This window comes from Lygodium microphyllum, chromosome 27, assembly GCF_053477565.2.
Source record: "Lygodium microphyllum isolate KBCC chromosome 27, Lygodium_microphyllum_v1.1.10, whole genome shotgun sequence".
Taxonomy (NCBI): domain Eukaryota; kingdom Viridiplantae; phylum Streptophyta; class Polypodiopsida; order Schizaeales; family Lygodiaceae; genus Lygodium; species Lygodium microphyllum.
This window is the reverse complement of record NC_141161.1, coordinates 44,021,181-44,034,530: the sequence shown is the minus strand read 5'-3', so window position 1 is coordinate 44,034,530 and position 13,350 is coordinate 44,021,181.

Sequence of the window (13,350 nt, the reverse complement as noted above, 5' to 3'; positions counted from 1 at the left end):
TTTAATTTCTTATATATATATAAATACATATCTGCATGTGACAGAGGGAGTCTATGCTTATAAGCTTTTGTGTAAGATCTAAATGACATCATGATGTGGACATTGACTTGTGTACAAGGGTGAGCTGTTCTCTAATGATGGTGATAGATCCTAAATCTTGGTGATGCAAGTGGAACCCAAGTGTAGTTAGAGGTTAGTCGTTTGAAAAAAATCTATCCACTCACTCAACCCCTAGGTGTAATACATTTCCATCATCACTAAGATAACCCATGCCTTTTATCCTTTGCATTGACATCCTCCTAAGAACTTGTTTTTCCACTTTCTGAAGTTATCATAATCAAGAAGCAATGTAGCATACCTAGTGCTTGAAGAGTAAACCCAAGATGATAAGATGTAGGGTTTAAACTATGGGTAAGGCTCTTAATAGGGGTTTTGGCCAAATTTTGTGGTAGAAATCCAGTTTGTAAAAAACCCGAATCACCATCAACGGTTGCTTGCAACACTCAATCCATCGAAAATAGAACCTGCATTGACCAATCAAGAGTACATACAGCACTGTCACAACAGGGTGACAAAACTATACCAATCACATCCAAAGAGAACCATAACGCAATAGCAACAAAGTCTCAGGAGAAACATGAGAACGACGAAGACATAAGTAATCCTAGCATTGATCAATCTTTCTCATCTTTGCATGAGTCCCTACCTATGCTAAAGCCTAGGGAAACCCCCAGAACCTTGCATGAGATGGCAACCAAGTAGGCCTTTATAGAACATAGAAGTGTCACAGAGTGCTTGACTGACTTGGATGCTAAACTCAAATTATTCGCACGTGTCTATGTCCTTGCAGACATGGGCACATTCCTAAGGAGAAGGTTGAGGAATACTTGCCATGTCCCCTATCCTGGGAAGAGCAAGAATATCTTAACGACCACTGTGACAATGACATACTCCTACATAAGCGCATGCAACTCATCTCTGACAAGGAGGATGATGATCTATGCTTAACTATGACATTCAACGAAGCATTGTGCCAACCAAATCTCTTAAAGATAGAGCAATTAAAGTGATAATCAAAGGGTCAATTTGAAAACTGTGTTACAATGGCCAAACTAGGAGCCCTGTGAAGCGATTTGGCTAAATTATGGTCTCAAAGAGACCCAATCTATGTGGTGCCAACTTCCCTTCGAGTACTAACTGCCATTCAGGGTATGGAGTTAGTTGAAACTAGCCGTGAAAACTCTTTGGTTGATAATATTCTCACTGAGGAGGAGCTACATGCTGTGAGTAAACTCGATCAAGGTACCATGCTACTCAATGTTGCAAAATATCTGTTGTTATTGAGTAAGCTACCACGAGTACCAGATGTGTGTGCCGCACTCTAATACAATCCCAAGTTTTACAATTGGTTATTATCCTCACAAAGTGACATGGGTTCATAAATAAGTACATAAATAAACAATGAATTTTATAACTGTGTATAGATAATGCCAACACATACAAGCAATGATAGTCGAGCGCAGAGAGAAAAGTTTGGGTTTGACAGGCTAAGCTCCTAGGGTCCTCCTCTCACCACACATCTAGAAGTCGTGTGACCGTTCGAGCCTCTAGGTAGAGGGCATATAGTCCTCATGGCTGCCATGGGAAGCCCTGACCAACACCTATGAGGGTGTACAAACGGGGCACTGTCCCCTTCTACAGGCTTTCCCCCATTTCCGATCTATCCTTCTGGGGACAAGGCCTATCCCATTCCATCACAACCAATCCATGCAACTTGGCAAGAGCAAAGATCTGCTACTGGCTAGAATACACTCCGCATTCGAGACAGGACGAACATCATCACAAGGGCTGTCCCTCTACAATGAACATTGCATGCATCACCTCACCTCTCCTCGTCATATGCACTTGATAATTCACTATTTGATCCCTTTCATGTGAATAATTCTATCCTACCTCGGGTCTAACCCTTGGTTCACATTTTGCAGGTTCCCCCACAGTAGCCGTCATAGAGTATATAGTGCAGTTGTCCTGCAAGGAAGCTCTCTACTGTCAGAGGGAGCATATAACACAAGCTCCTCCACCATAGCACTATGTACCTATCCTAAAGAGGTACACCAAAACGAGGCCCAAAGAGACACCGTCCAAGACACAAGCTGCAAAATCCCTAGGCCAAAAAGAGGAAGGCACAAGGGAATGCCCAGGGGGTAGTGACCCCTGCTATGTAGGCCCTCCCCAGACACTTGGGAACCAGCTGCTCAAAAGAAGAGAAGGAAACTAAAAACAAGAGGAAATTTGATGAATTATTTAAAAGCATTCTTGAAATGGTAGTGACCAGAGACTACACCATTTGGATCCCAGCCGAGATATCTCCCCTACCCACCGGCCTGATAGGAGCCCCTCACCAGCAATGCCCCCATTGTCTCATCACTCAAACTCACCCTGCTTTGTCCGAATAGAATAGCCCCTATGTTGTATAAAATGCTTACCAAGTGCTATCTGGCCATGAATTTTTGTCTTTAGATGGTTAAAAGAAGGCCGGATCTCCAATTGTATAAACTTTCCATATCTACTTTTAATATATTTCATACCTTTAGCAAAAGCAAAAGATAATCAAGCACAGGTGATATGTATCTAAGTCAACACCATGGGATTCAGATAAGTGATGCCTCTTTGTGTTGCACTTGTTCATTAGAGTTGGGTCATATGACTTACATGTACTCTCACGAGTTGTCAAGTGGATACAAGATGACACATGTCTCAATACAAAAGCGTTCAATGTCCAAGATGCCACAAGACCACCAACTCCACAAAGAGCCATCACAGAAAAAGTAATAGAAATACCAAGAACAAAGAGCCATGATAGAAGCCTCACTGCGAAAAGCAAAAATCACCCTTACAGACCATCCACATCGCATGGCCCAAAGCATAGTCGTTGGCTACTCTCTCTTTCTGGGTCAAACTCTACATTTGGCTCATGACAATTGTTACCTCAATTGTACCGACATTGCATGTGACAAAGAGATTTTACAAAATCTCAAGTGTATCTCCCCATCTCAATAATTGTTCCCCTTACAACGAGGCTAAAAACACAAGCATCGTTGTGGTGTCCATTTTCATAGCCTTTGAATCTCGACATTTCCCAAAATCCAAATGAAAGATTGATAGCCTTAGCCCATTGCAATGGATGTATTCATGTTATTTATTAAAAATAACAAAAAAAAAGAAATAAAAAGAGAGAAAAAAGAAATGAAAAAAGAAAAAGTACTCACAATCATAGCATAATACCTAGGGGTCCTCAAATTATGTACATCTAGTGACCTTGGTCAGCTAGCTCAGTTCCTAGTCTCCTAGCCCTTTACACATCCCCCACAATCGTTCACGGCATATAAAGGGCAAGACATACCTAGGGAGCTTGTAGACCTGTCACCCTGACCCATTTGCATGCTTCCTTTTTTGCACTCCACTTCACTACCATTGCAATCGATCGTGGTAAGCAATGCACGAACGACCACGGAAAGTACATCGTACTCGTTAAGTAATACAAATAGCTACCAGCTACCAAAAGTTAAGGTTTTGATGAGTTCAATTACACTACATTATGTTGTCACAACACAAATGATTTCTCATCCACCTTCAGGTGTACTTGTCCTCAACCACATGTTGCTATGCGGCACTAGACTAGCAGTCTTCTAACTACGTACTATCTACATATACACGCGCACTCACATAATATCTGCACCACAATCTATACATAGTTTGGGTCCTCAAGTGCAAGAAAATACTCTCAGCTTTTAAAGTTTGACCTGTCTCCCAAACTAATCAAACCACATCTTATGCATAAGAGGACTAGCACTACCCCCAAGGAGAGACCACATATAAAGGTTTTCAATTTTAAGTATTGCAAACTCCAACGAAAGTACCGTCAGCTCTTTATTAGCACTTAACTCTGAATGCTTATCCTTCATCATCCTGCAAGCCCACCAAAGAATCGTCACACACCCCAGAATCCCCATAACATCAACACCTATGCCAACCCATGAGTGCAACTCCCAACAACAAACAATCATATCCCCAACTCCAACAACCTGACCACTAGCCACCCATGCCAACAATATGTCCCCAATGATCTTCATCCGCACCACCACCAAAACTTCTCCAAGGCAACCACAGATGTCCCTCCCTTCCATGTCTTCGGTGCATGCCAAAGCCTGCTACCTACAACGGTGAGTGCCATGGGACTGGCACTCGTCTAGGAGTGGGGTAAAATTAACCCTCAAATAAACAAGGTGGAAAATCCAAAAAATGTAAAGCAAAATACAAGGCCAAGGCAAAGGTGAAACGGAAGACAAAGGTGCACCAAGAATAATCTGGAAACACAAGAAGTGCAGAAAAGTCCTAAATCAAGGAGAAAGGTGCACATGAAAAAATGCATGTCAACACTTTTGTAAAAGAGCCCAAGGCGCACCATGATTTATTTTAAGAGCACCTGGTTCTCACCCGTGCATATTGTAAAAGTAGATGGATGGTGGGAAGGAAGCTAGAAAGATAGGAGGACAATGGGAAAAAGGGCCTGCTAGGCCACGGTTCGGCCATGTAAAAAAGAGAATAAGGGGATGACTGCCCAAAAGGGATTTAGGGTTTTGTATATAAAGTTGAAAAGTGAATGAGAAGCTCATTCTTGTGTGTGGCCAAAAGCCATGTAAAAAAGAGAATAAGGGGATGACTGCCCAAAAGGGATTTAGGGTTTTGTATATAAAGTTGAAAAGTGAATGAGAAGCTCATTCTTGTGTGGCGCCAAAAGTAGCTCTCCTCCTCCTCTTCTTCTTCTTCTTCTTGCTTGCTTGCTTGAGCTTGTGCTTGAGAGAGGGAGTGTGAGTGTGAGAGAGTGAGTGTGTGAGGGTGAGGGACCATGGTGGAGAAGCTCTCCATCTTCCCCTCTCTTCTTCTCTTCTCTTCTCTTGCTCACGGCAAGGGAGCTTGGAGTGTGGAGCTTGAGGATGGAGCTTGCTTGAAGCTTGTACTTAGATTGTGGAGCTATCAAAGTGCTCGGGAGAGGAGGTAACCCGATTGGGCATGGAGGTAAGCTCACTACACCCATAGAGTTGGATGGTGTGTCAACTATGTGAGAGGTAGCCATTAGTGCTCGGCTTGGAACACTTGAAAGAATAAGCGGTCCGTGGGTCTTGGCGGTTGATTGCCTCCACAATGATATACTTGGCAGAGTAACCTGTGACCTTAATCTAACACTCCAAAGTTTATCAATTGAACCATGACTACAAGACTCTTGTGGTCAACTCAATGTGTGTAACTGCAAACCTATTTTCTACATAGCTACACTCTCATGCTTATCAACCTTAACTGCATTTTACACATTATTATATTAACTACTCATTTCATAAAAAAGAACATCCCTACTAACTCTTAGCTCATGTGTAACAGGGTTATAATATATATATCCTTTTTGCTCAAGATAATATCGAACAAATACACATTTTTCTACTTTGGTATCCAATCTTTTGGGCAACTCATTAGGAATATACACATAAGCAATACATCTGCCCGACACTCCCACGGAATGTCACGGGATTTACGATCTAGGTCTTCCTGAGTCTGCCACCACGAAGCGGAAGCATTCCGCCCATTCCCACTTAGGACCGACCAGAATCAGGGATTTCCTAGTGGTCGAATTCCTAGAACAGTAGCTAGCGTCGAACCCCAGGCGAACTACTTTACGCAGAAATGTTAGGGTTGAAAGCGGATCATGTTGCACTTGGTTCAAGGAGAATGGGAAACGAGAGGGATGTGAAGCTCAACCTCTCTGCCCCTAAGGCATAGTCCCATTCCGTTCCCCTAAAACAACATAAATCGGCACTCTAGTATCCTAGATTCTAGGTCATCTTTCCTTGCTGTCAATTTCCTTCGAGAAAAGTTCCCGACCAACCAGGACTACCCTTCCGTAGGTTGCTTTAGTTGTCTAATTACCAACCACATTTAGTTTGACAAGCAATAACAGCTTCCTTAATTATCCAATTAATCACCAGTTCCTTCACGTAATTTAAGCACTGACATAGAAAAACAATGTCAAACAAGTTTCTTTTCAACAATTGATCTTATTTATCAGTCTTGGGAATACATCATATAATCTAGCCCAAAGGCTATTCCATAATCTAGCGTGAAGGTTAATCCATAATCCTTCCGAAGGAAATCCAGCAATCCTTAGGGATTACTAATCGAATTTTCCACCCGTAGACTAGTATGCGGCCCTCCAGATCCAATCCCGAGTCAGGTTGGCCTCTTGTGCAAGACCCGGAGGCAAGGGATTTACGGCCAGAGCCCCCCTGGCACCCAAGCGTCCTCTTGCTCCAAGTAGCACCCATGGAGAGACCTCTCACAGCAGGTTTGGTCCACGTACTCGGCGTGGCTAACAACCCCCTTGGTTAGGGTCAGACAGACAGTCAAGGTGCCTCTCCCTCCAGACCTTCAACCTGAAGCATTCATTATTTTACCAGCATTAATTCCTTGAGCAAAGAAGTACAAATAGTGCTCCTAACTATACAAACACAATCAATCCAGTGGTCGTTTATTTGGCCTACTACTAAGGTGTGAATCCTTCTCCCCGAATGCCTCCAGCATTCGATCCGGGATTAGTTGCGACTTGGCAAGATCCCCAAGGGTTTCGTTGCTTGTTTACCCTTTTATCCTTGGGTTAGGATTTATACCCTATTAACCCAAATTAACAAACACCTTAGATTCCTTAAACTTAAGAAAGTAAATTCTTGGGCAACATTGTCGCCCTAGCTTGATTTGTCAATTGCTTGCTAGGAAAATCATAGTTACCCTAAATTGGCAACTCAGCCTCACAGAAGGTGATGTAGTAGGATGACTACTCATCCTCTTGCAAATTAACTTGTACATAGAATTTTTCAACCTTGTTCTAAGGAGTGGCAAAACCATGCGACGTTGCAACTTGTTGCATAGGGGTCGCATCTGACTTGCGGGATTAGTATTCTCATTAAACGGTATTCCTTGGTCAAGAATACGTTGGTCAAGATGTAGGGTTTGGGACGCCTTCTTGACCCAACCCTAACCTTACTAGGCCGATAACGTTTGGCCCTAGGGTTTCTAAATACAAACAGAAGTCTAGTCTTTGGCTAATTGATCCTTAGGGTAAAAACCCTAAATCGTTCTTGCATAGGCGTTCAGCTAACCCTGGCATTCCGTGAATGTGGGTAGGATCTTTGGGATTTAAAGTTTTGACTTGGCATCCCAAGTGCGATACTAGGCAGAATTTTTAGCATACTAAACTCTACCTAGAGCATTGAGGTAACCATCTTTTGAGTTACATTGTTGCAAGAGAATTACCTAATCGATCTAATTGTCTTGTGACAAGAGATGATCTTTCCTTAGAAAAGATGTAAGTACTTTCCCTAAGAGATGTACATAAATAAATTCAAGATACAACATTTCGTGCAAGTATGCCATTCATAAATTTTTCCTTTTGTGCAACTATAAGATGTACAAGGACCATTTCTTTTCCTTGCCTAAGTCATAATGATTGACAAGTTTAGGGCTAACTCGTATAAAAAACCTATGTTGAATCTCAACAAGAACTATGCTTATAAAGCCTTCGCCTAATGCATTGAATTCAAGCTTTAATATGTAAAATCCATCCTTTCTAAATACAAACTTTGATGGAAAGACTCCGTGCATGAATGAATACCATAAGTCCATTATCAATTTAGTTCGTCCTTCGACACTTAACCCAATCCTAGGATGTAATTTTCACCGCATGCAATTTGCAAGATACATAAATCCCTTTCATGCAATGCAATTACTTGGACAAGATCTACTGGATGTTAATGACTATCTCATGCAAATCACAACTAGAAAGTTATTGCCTAAATGCATTATGCATTGTTCACTTTCGCGAGGCAATCAAGGATGTAACTAGGCAATTCCACCTTTTACTTATGCAATATGCTTTCAGGATTGCGACTTGGAAGTGTAAGCAATGTGCAACATGCAACTAAATCTTGAAAGACAAATGAATAACTGCATTCATAACTTCTCCATGAAAGTTAAATGTGCCTAATGCATATGTGAAATTAATCTTGTAAGAACTTGGGCATTGGGGTTTGAGGTATTGTCCACACGTGTGCTTGGGGTAGAAACTCCCGCATAAGCACCTCTCGCCATTTTCTTAGGAGCCATAAACGAGTCAAATTCTAGTTCAGCAACTTCCTCTTGGGTTCTTTACGTGCTATGAATCCCTTTCTGCCCGATATCCTCTCCTTCGCATAAGACACGGCCTTACAATCGCGGATTTTAAAGAAACCCGAGATGGTGTAGATGAACAAGGCTTATGGAAGCCTTGCTTTAGAAGCTTCTAAAGAAGCTTCCAACTTCTATGACAGAAACGTGATGTGGAGAGAGAAAGGAGTGATGATTGGGAGAAGGGTGAGGATGACGACAGTGATGGCAATGGTGATGAGGTGGCGGCAGCACGGCGTGGCGCAACAGGCATCGATGGCAGAGCAGATCCTCGCAGTAGCAGCCCGTGAAGGCAACGATGGCGGGCAGCACAACAGGCATCATCTCTCTCTTCTCCCTCCTCCCCAAGCTTAAGGGGAGTTTATATAGGCTGGGGGGGTTTGCCACACACGTGGCTTGTGTGCATGCCTCCTCCCTCATGCTTCCCCACACCACTTATTTTGGGGATGGTAAGCTGTACTGAAACAGAGTTAAGTCCCAATGGCCTCGAAGATAGCCCTCCAGAAATGTTTGAGGCTTGATAGTTTGTCTTAACAAGGATAAGATGTGCAACCTTGGAAAGCATATCAACCACAACCATAATGGAGTTGTATCCTCCCTGAACTTGGGGTAGGCCAACAATAAAGTCCATGCTAATGAATTCCCATTTCATTTGGGGAATGTCGAGTGGTTGCAATTTCCCTGGCATTTTGACATGTTTGGCCTTAATGCATTGACAAGACAAACATTCAGTTGAGAACATCACCTTTAAGCCTCTCCCAATAATAGCTCTTTTTGACTGTATTGAGGGTCTTAGCATAGCCAGGATGCCCTGAAAAAGGGGAGTTATGGGCTTCCCAAAGTATCTTCTGTTTAAGTGACTGGCTTGCCGGTATACATAATCTTGTTCTATAGTAGACAAGTCCACAATTGATAGAGAATTCTAGATACTTAGCCTGTAGCTTTGGGTCTTGATCCTTGATGGGGATCTCCCTTAGCAGTTTCCGATAGATTGGGTCATGGCATGCCTCTTCTTTAGCTAGCTCAAGAATTGGGTTGTTTGGCATGGATACCTTTGTGGCTAAAGATCTTGCTGTTGATAGATTTTGTAAAATCAAAGAATTCAGAAATGCCTTGCGACTGAGTGCATCGGCAACTACATTCTCCTTTCCAGGCTGGTATTTGATTTCAAAATCATATTCCTCTAGCAGCTCAATCCATCGACATTGCCTCATATTGAGCTCATTCTGGGTAAAGATCCATTTAAGACTTTTATGATCCGTCACTAGGGAAAACTTGTTACCCAGCAAGTAGTGTCTCCAAAGCTTGAGAGCATGGATGATAGCTAACAACTCCAGATCATGGGTAGCATAGTTCCTCTCATGGATCTTCAGTTTCCTTGAAGAATATGCTACAGGATGACCTTCTTGCATAAGCACACATCCTAAGGCAAGTGTGCTAGCATCAGTTATCACTTCAAACTCCTTACTAAAATCTGGAAGTTTCAAGATAGGTGCTCATACCAAGCTTTGCTTTAGTTTATCAAAGCTAAATTGTTCAGCAGGTGACCATACAATTGATGTTTGCCTCTTCAATAGATCGGTCAGAGGTGCTGCAATCAAAGCATAGTTTTTTATAAAGACCATGTACCATCCTGTCAATCCAAGAAAACTACGTATTTCTTTGACAGTTGTTGGTTTTTGCCACTCCAAAACATCTCTGACTGAAATTCCTTCCGCTGATACAATGAATCCCAAATATTCAATCTGTCGCTTGAAAAATGCACACTTCTTCTTTTTGGCATAAAGCTTGTGTGCCCTCATTGTTTCAAGGACAATGCAAAGCTGGTGTTCATGATCTTCTTCCTGTTTGGAGTAGACTAGGGTATTGTTGAAGAAGACGAGTATGAAGTCATCAAGATAGGACCTAAAGATGTCCTGCATTAGCCTGTTGAAGATAGCAAGAGCATTTGTCAGCCCGAATTACATGACCAGGAACTCAAAGTGTCCATATCTTGTACTGAATGTCGTCTTTGGAATATCTTCTTCCTTGATCCTTATCTGATAATATCCAGACCTGAGATCGATCTTGGAGAAGATCTTTGCACCTTGAAGACAGTCAAGAAGTTCATCTATTCTTGGAATGGGGTATTTGTTCTTAATGGTTGATTGATTCAACCCTCTGTAATAGCCGAAGCGTTCCATCCTTCTTCTTCTGGAATAGCACTGGAGCTCCCCATGGTGAACTGCTAGGACGAATGTAGCCTTGGTCTAACAGTTGCTTGAGTTGCTCCTTCAGCTCAATCACTTCTGGGATGGACATTCTATTATGGTCTCTTTGCTATAGGTACAGCTCCTAGCGCTAGCTTGATTTCATGATCAACTTCCCTATGAGGAGGAAGTTCCATCAGCTCTTCAAGAAATACGTATGAGTATTCCTTTAGCCATGAAGGTTCTTCCCTAGAATCCTGATTCTGATCTAGCTTATTTAGCTCAATCAAATAGCAGGTAGCCCCTTTCTAACTCCTTTTATTATCTGAGATTCTTTGGCCAGTTGGAATTTTGGCTTCCCAGCCTCTCCTTGAGTTGTGACCAATTTCCCTTCAGAATTTTGAAAGGAAACTTGGCCCTTTCCACAGTGAATGTGGGCATCATTAGGTTTAAGCCAATCCATTCCGAGCAAACACTCGTGGAAACCTAGGTTCATAATCTTGAATCTGACCGAAGTCGACTTTCCACCTAGCAGGAATTCCACCTTAGCAGTTTGCATGGTACAAGTGACCTCACGACCATTTGCTAATTCCACAAGCAAGGTAGGTGCATCATTTGTGGCTATTCCTAATCTTCTTGTACAAACTGGTGAGATAAAGGAATGTGTACTGCCACAATCAATCAAGGTTTTACCTTGATAATCCGATGGGGTTTGAATCACCGAAAATTGGCAATACGGGCCTTTCTTGTGAAGAGCGGCATGGACTATTGCCCTCTCAAAGTCTGCTTCCATGGTCGAGTCTTCTTCAGCGCACATCTCCCTGTTGGCAACACTGGCTGTTCTTTCTCTGGCCCTGACGGTGGCTCCTTGGCCATGGACGGTTCCTTGGAATGGTCCTTGACGTTGTCCTCCACCAAGCTTGGGACATTGCCTTTTAAAGTGACCGGGCTCGTTTTAGCCAAGTGACCTAATCACTTAACTTCTTTATCAATACTCACAATCAAGATAATCATTGAAAAAAAGTCTATTTCATTCATACGAGTATAGCCCTTTTGAGTACATTTATTTTTGGGAAGATGGAACAAGCTGATACATTAATTCGGGGAGAATAAGATTGCGTTACATTCAATTACGGGAACTTAGTAATAGTATGGATTGGGGTCATGTATTTTCAAGAATCGATAGGTCATTGGAAGCTTAGGGTATCCTTTCCTTTGATATCCATTCTTCTCATAACGTCCCAACACCTTGATTCTATCGGCAGGGATTATTCGAGTCACTTCCTCGTACACATACGTGTTCTGCTTAACCTTTCGACCACCGACATGTAGGGTTGCATTTGCGTGAGTGAGCCTCAACAAAGATGAACTTCAAGATCTTTAGGTCCTCCATCCACTTGATTCTCTTCAAGTTGGTCCGAAGGTATGCAAGTCGGTGGGCAACTATGTAATAAATTCCTGAATCACCCGTCCATCTTCGTTCCACGTATAGGGGTGAAGGATTGTAGATGTGGTCTAGGATATTTATCATATCGAGCCTTCGTCGATAAGTTGAAGCATGCATCATAGTCACAAACATAACCTGGAATACCAAGAATCTATTCCATGCTTCGTGACTCTGCAAGTCAGCATTGATAAGTAAGTAAGGAAATGTTCTTAACAGCAACATTTGCTTTACTTCTCCTCAATAAGTTTCCTTATAAATATTAGAACCTCGTTAGTTTGCTCTGATACCAACTGTAACGTGTCCACCTGTTCACTTATAGGACACTCTTAGCAGCCCATCGGGAAGAGGATCCAGAAAGTGCCGTCCGGTACTCCCACGGAATGTCACGGGGTTTGCGATCTAGATCTTCCTGAGTTTGCCATGAAGTGGAAGCATTCCGGCCATTCCCACTTAGGAAGGACCTGAATCTGGGTTTTCCTAGTGGTTGAATTCCTAGAACGGTAGCTAGCGTTGAACCCCAGGCGAACTACTTTACGCAGAAACGTTAGGGTCAAAGCGGATTCATGTTGCACTTAGTTCAAGGAGAATGGAAAACGAGAGGGATGTGAAGCTCGACCTCTTTTCCCGTAAGGTATAGTCCCATTCTGTTCCCCTAAAACAACATAAATCACGACTCTAGTATCCTAGATTCTAGGTCATCGTTCCTTGTTGTCAATTTCCTTCGAGAAAAGTTCCCGACCAACCAGGACCACCCTTCTGTAGGACGGACCCATGGTCTCATCCACCGCACTTTCCTCAGGGTTGCTTTAGTTGTCTAATTACCAACCACATTTAGTTTGACAAGCAATAACAGCTTCCTTAATTATCCAATTAATCACCAGTTCCTTCACGTAATTTAAGCACTGACATAGAAAAACAATGTCAAACAAGTTTCTTTTCAACAATTGATCTTATTTATCAGTCTTGGGAATACATCATATAATCCAGCCCAAAGGCTATTCCATAATCTAGCCTAAAGGCTAATCCATAATCTAGCCCGAAGGCTATTCCATAATCTAGCCCGAAGGCAATCTAGCAATCCTCAGGGATTACTAATCGAATTTTCCACCCGTAGACTAGTATGCGGCCCTCAAGATCCAATCCTGAGTCATGTTGGCCTCTTGTGCAGGACCCGGAGGCAAGGGATTTACGGCCAGAGCCCCCCTAGCACTCAAGCGTCCTCTTGCTCCAAGTAGCACCCATGGAGAGACCTCTCACAGCAAGTTTGGTCCACGTACCCGACGTGGCTAACAACCCCCTTGGTTAGGGTCAGGCAGATAGTCAAGGGTAACTGATGTTGCCTCTCCCTCCAGACCTTCAACCTGAAGCATTCATTATTTTACCAGCATTAATTCCTTGAGCAAAGAAGTACAAACAGTGCTCCTAACTATACAAACACAATCA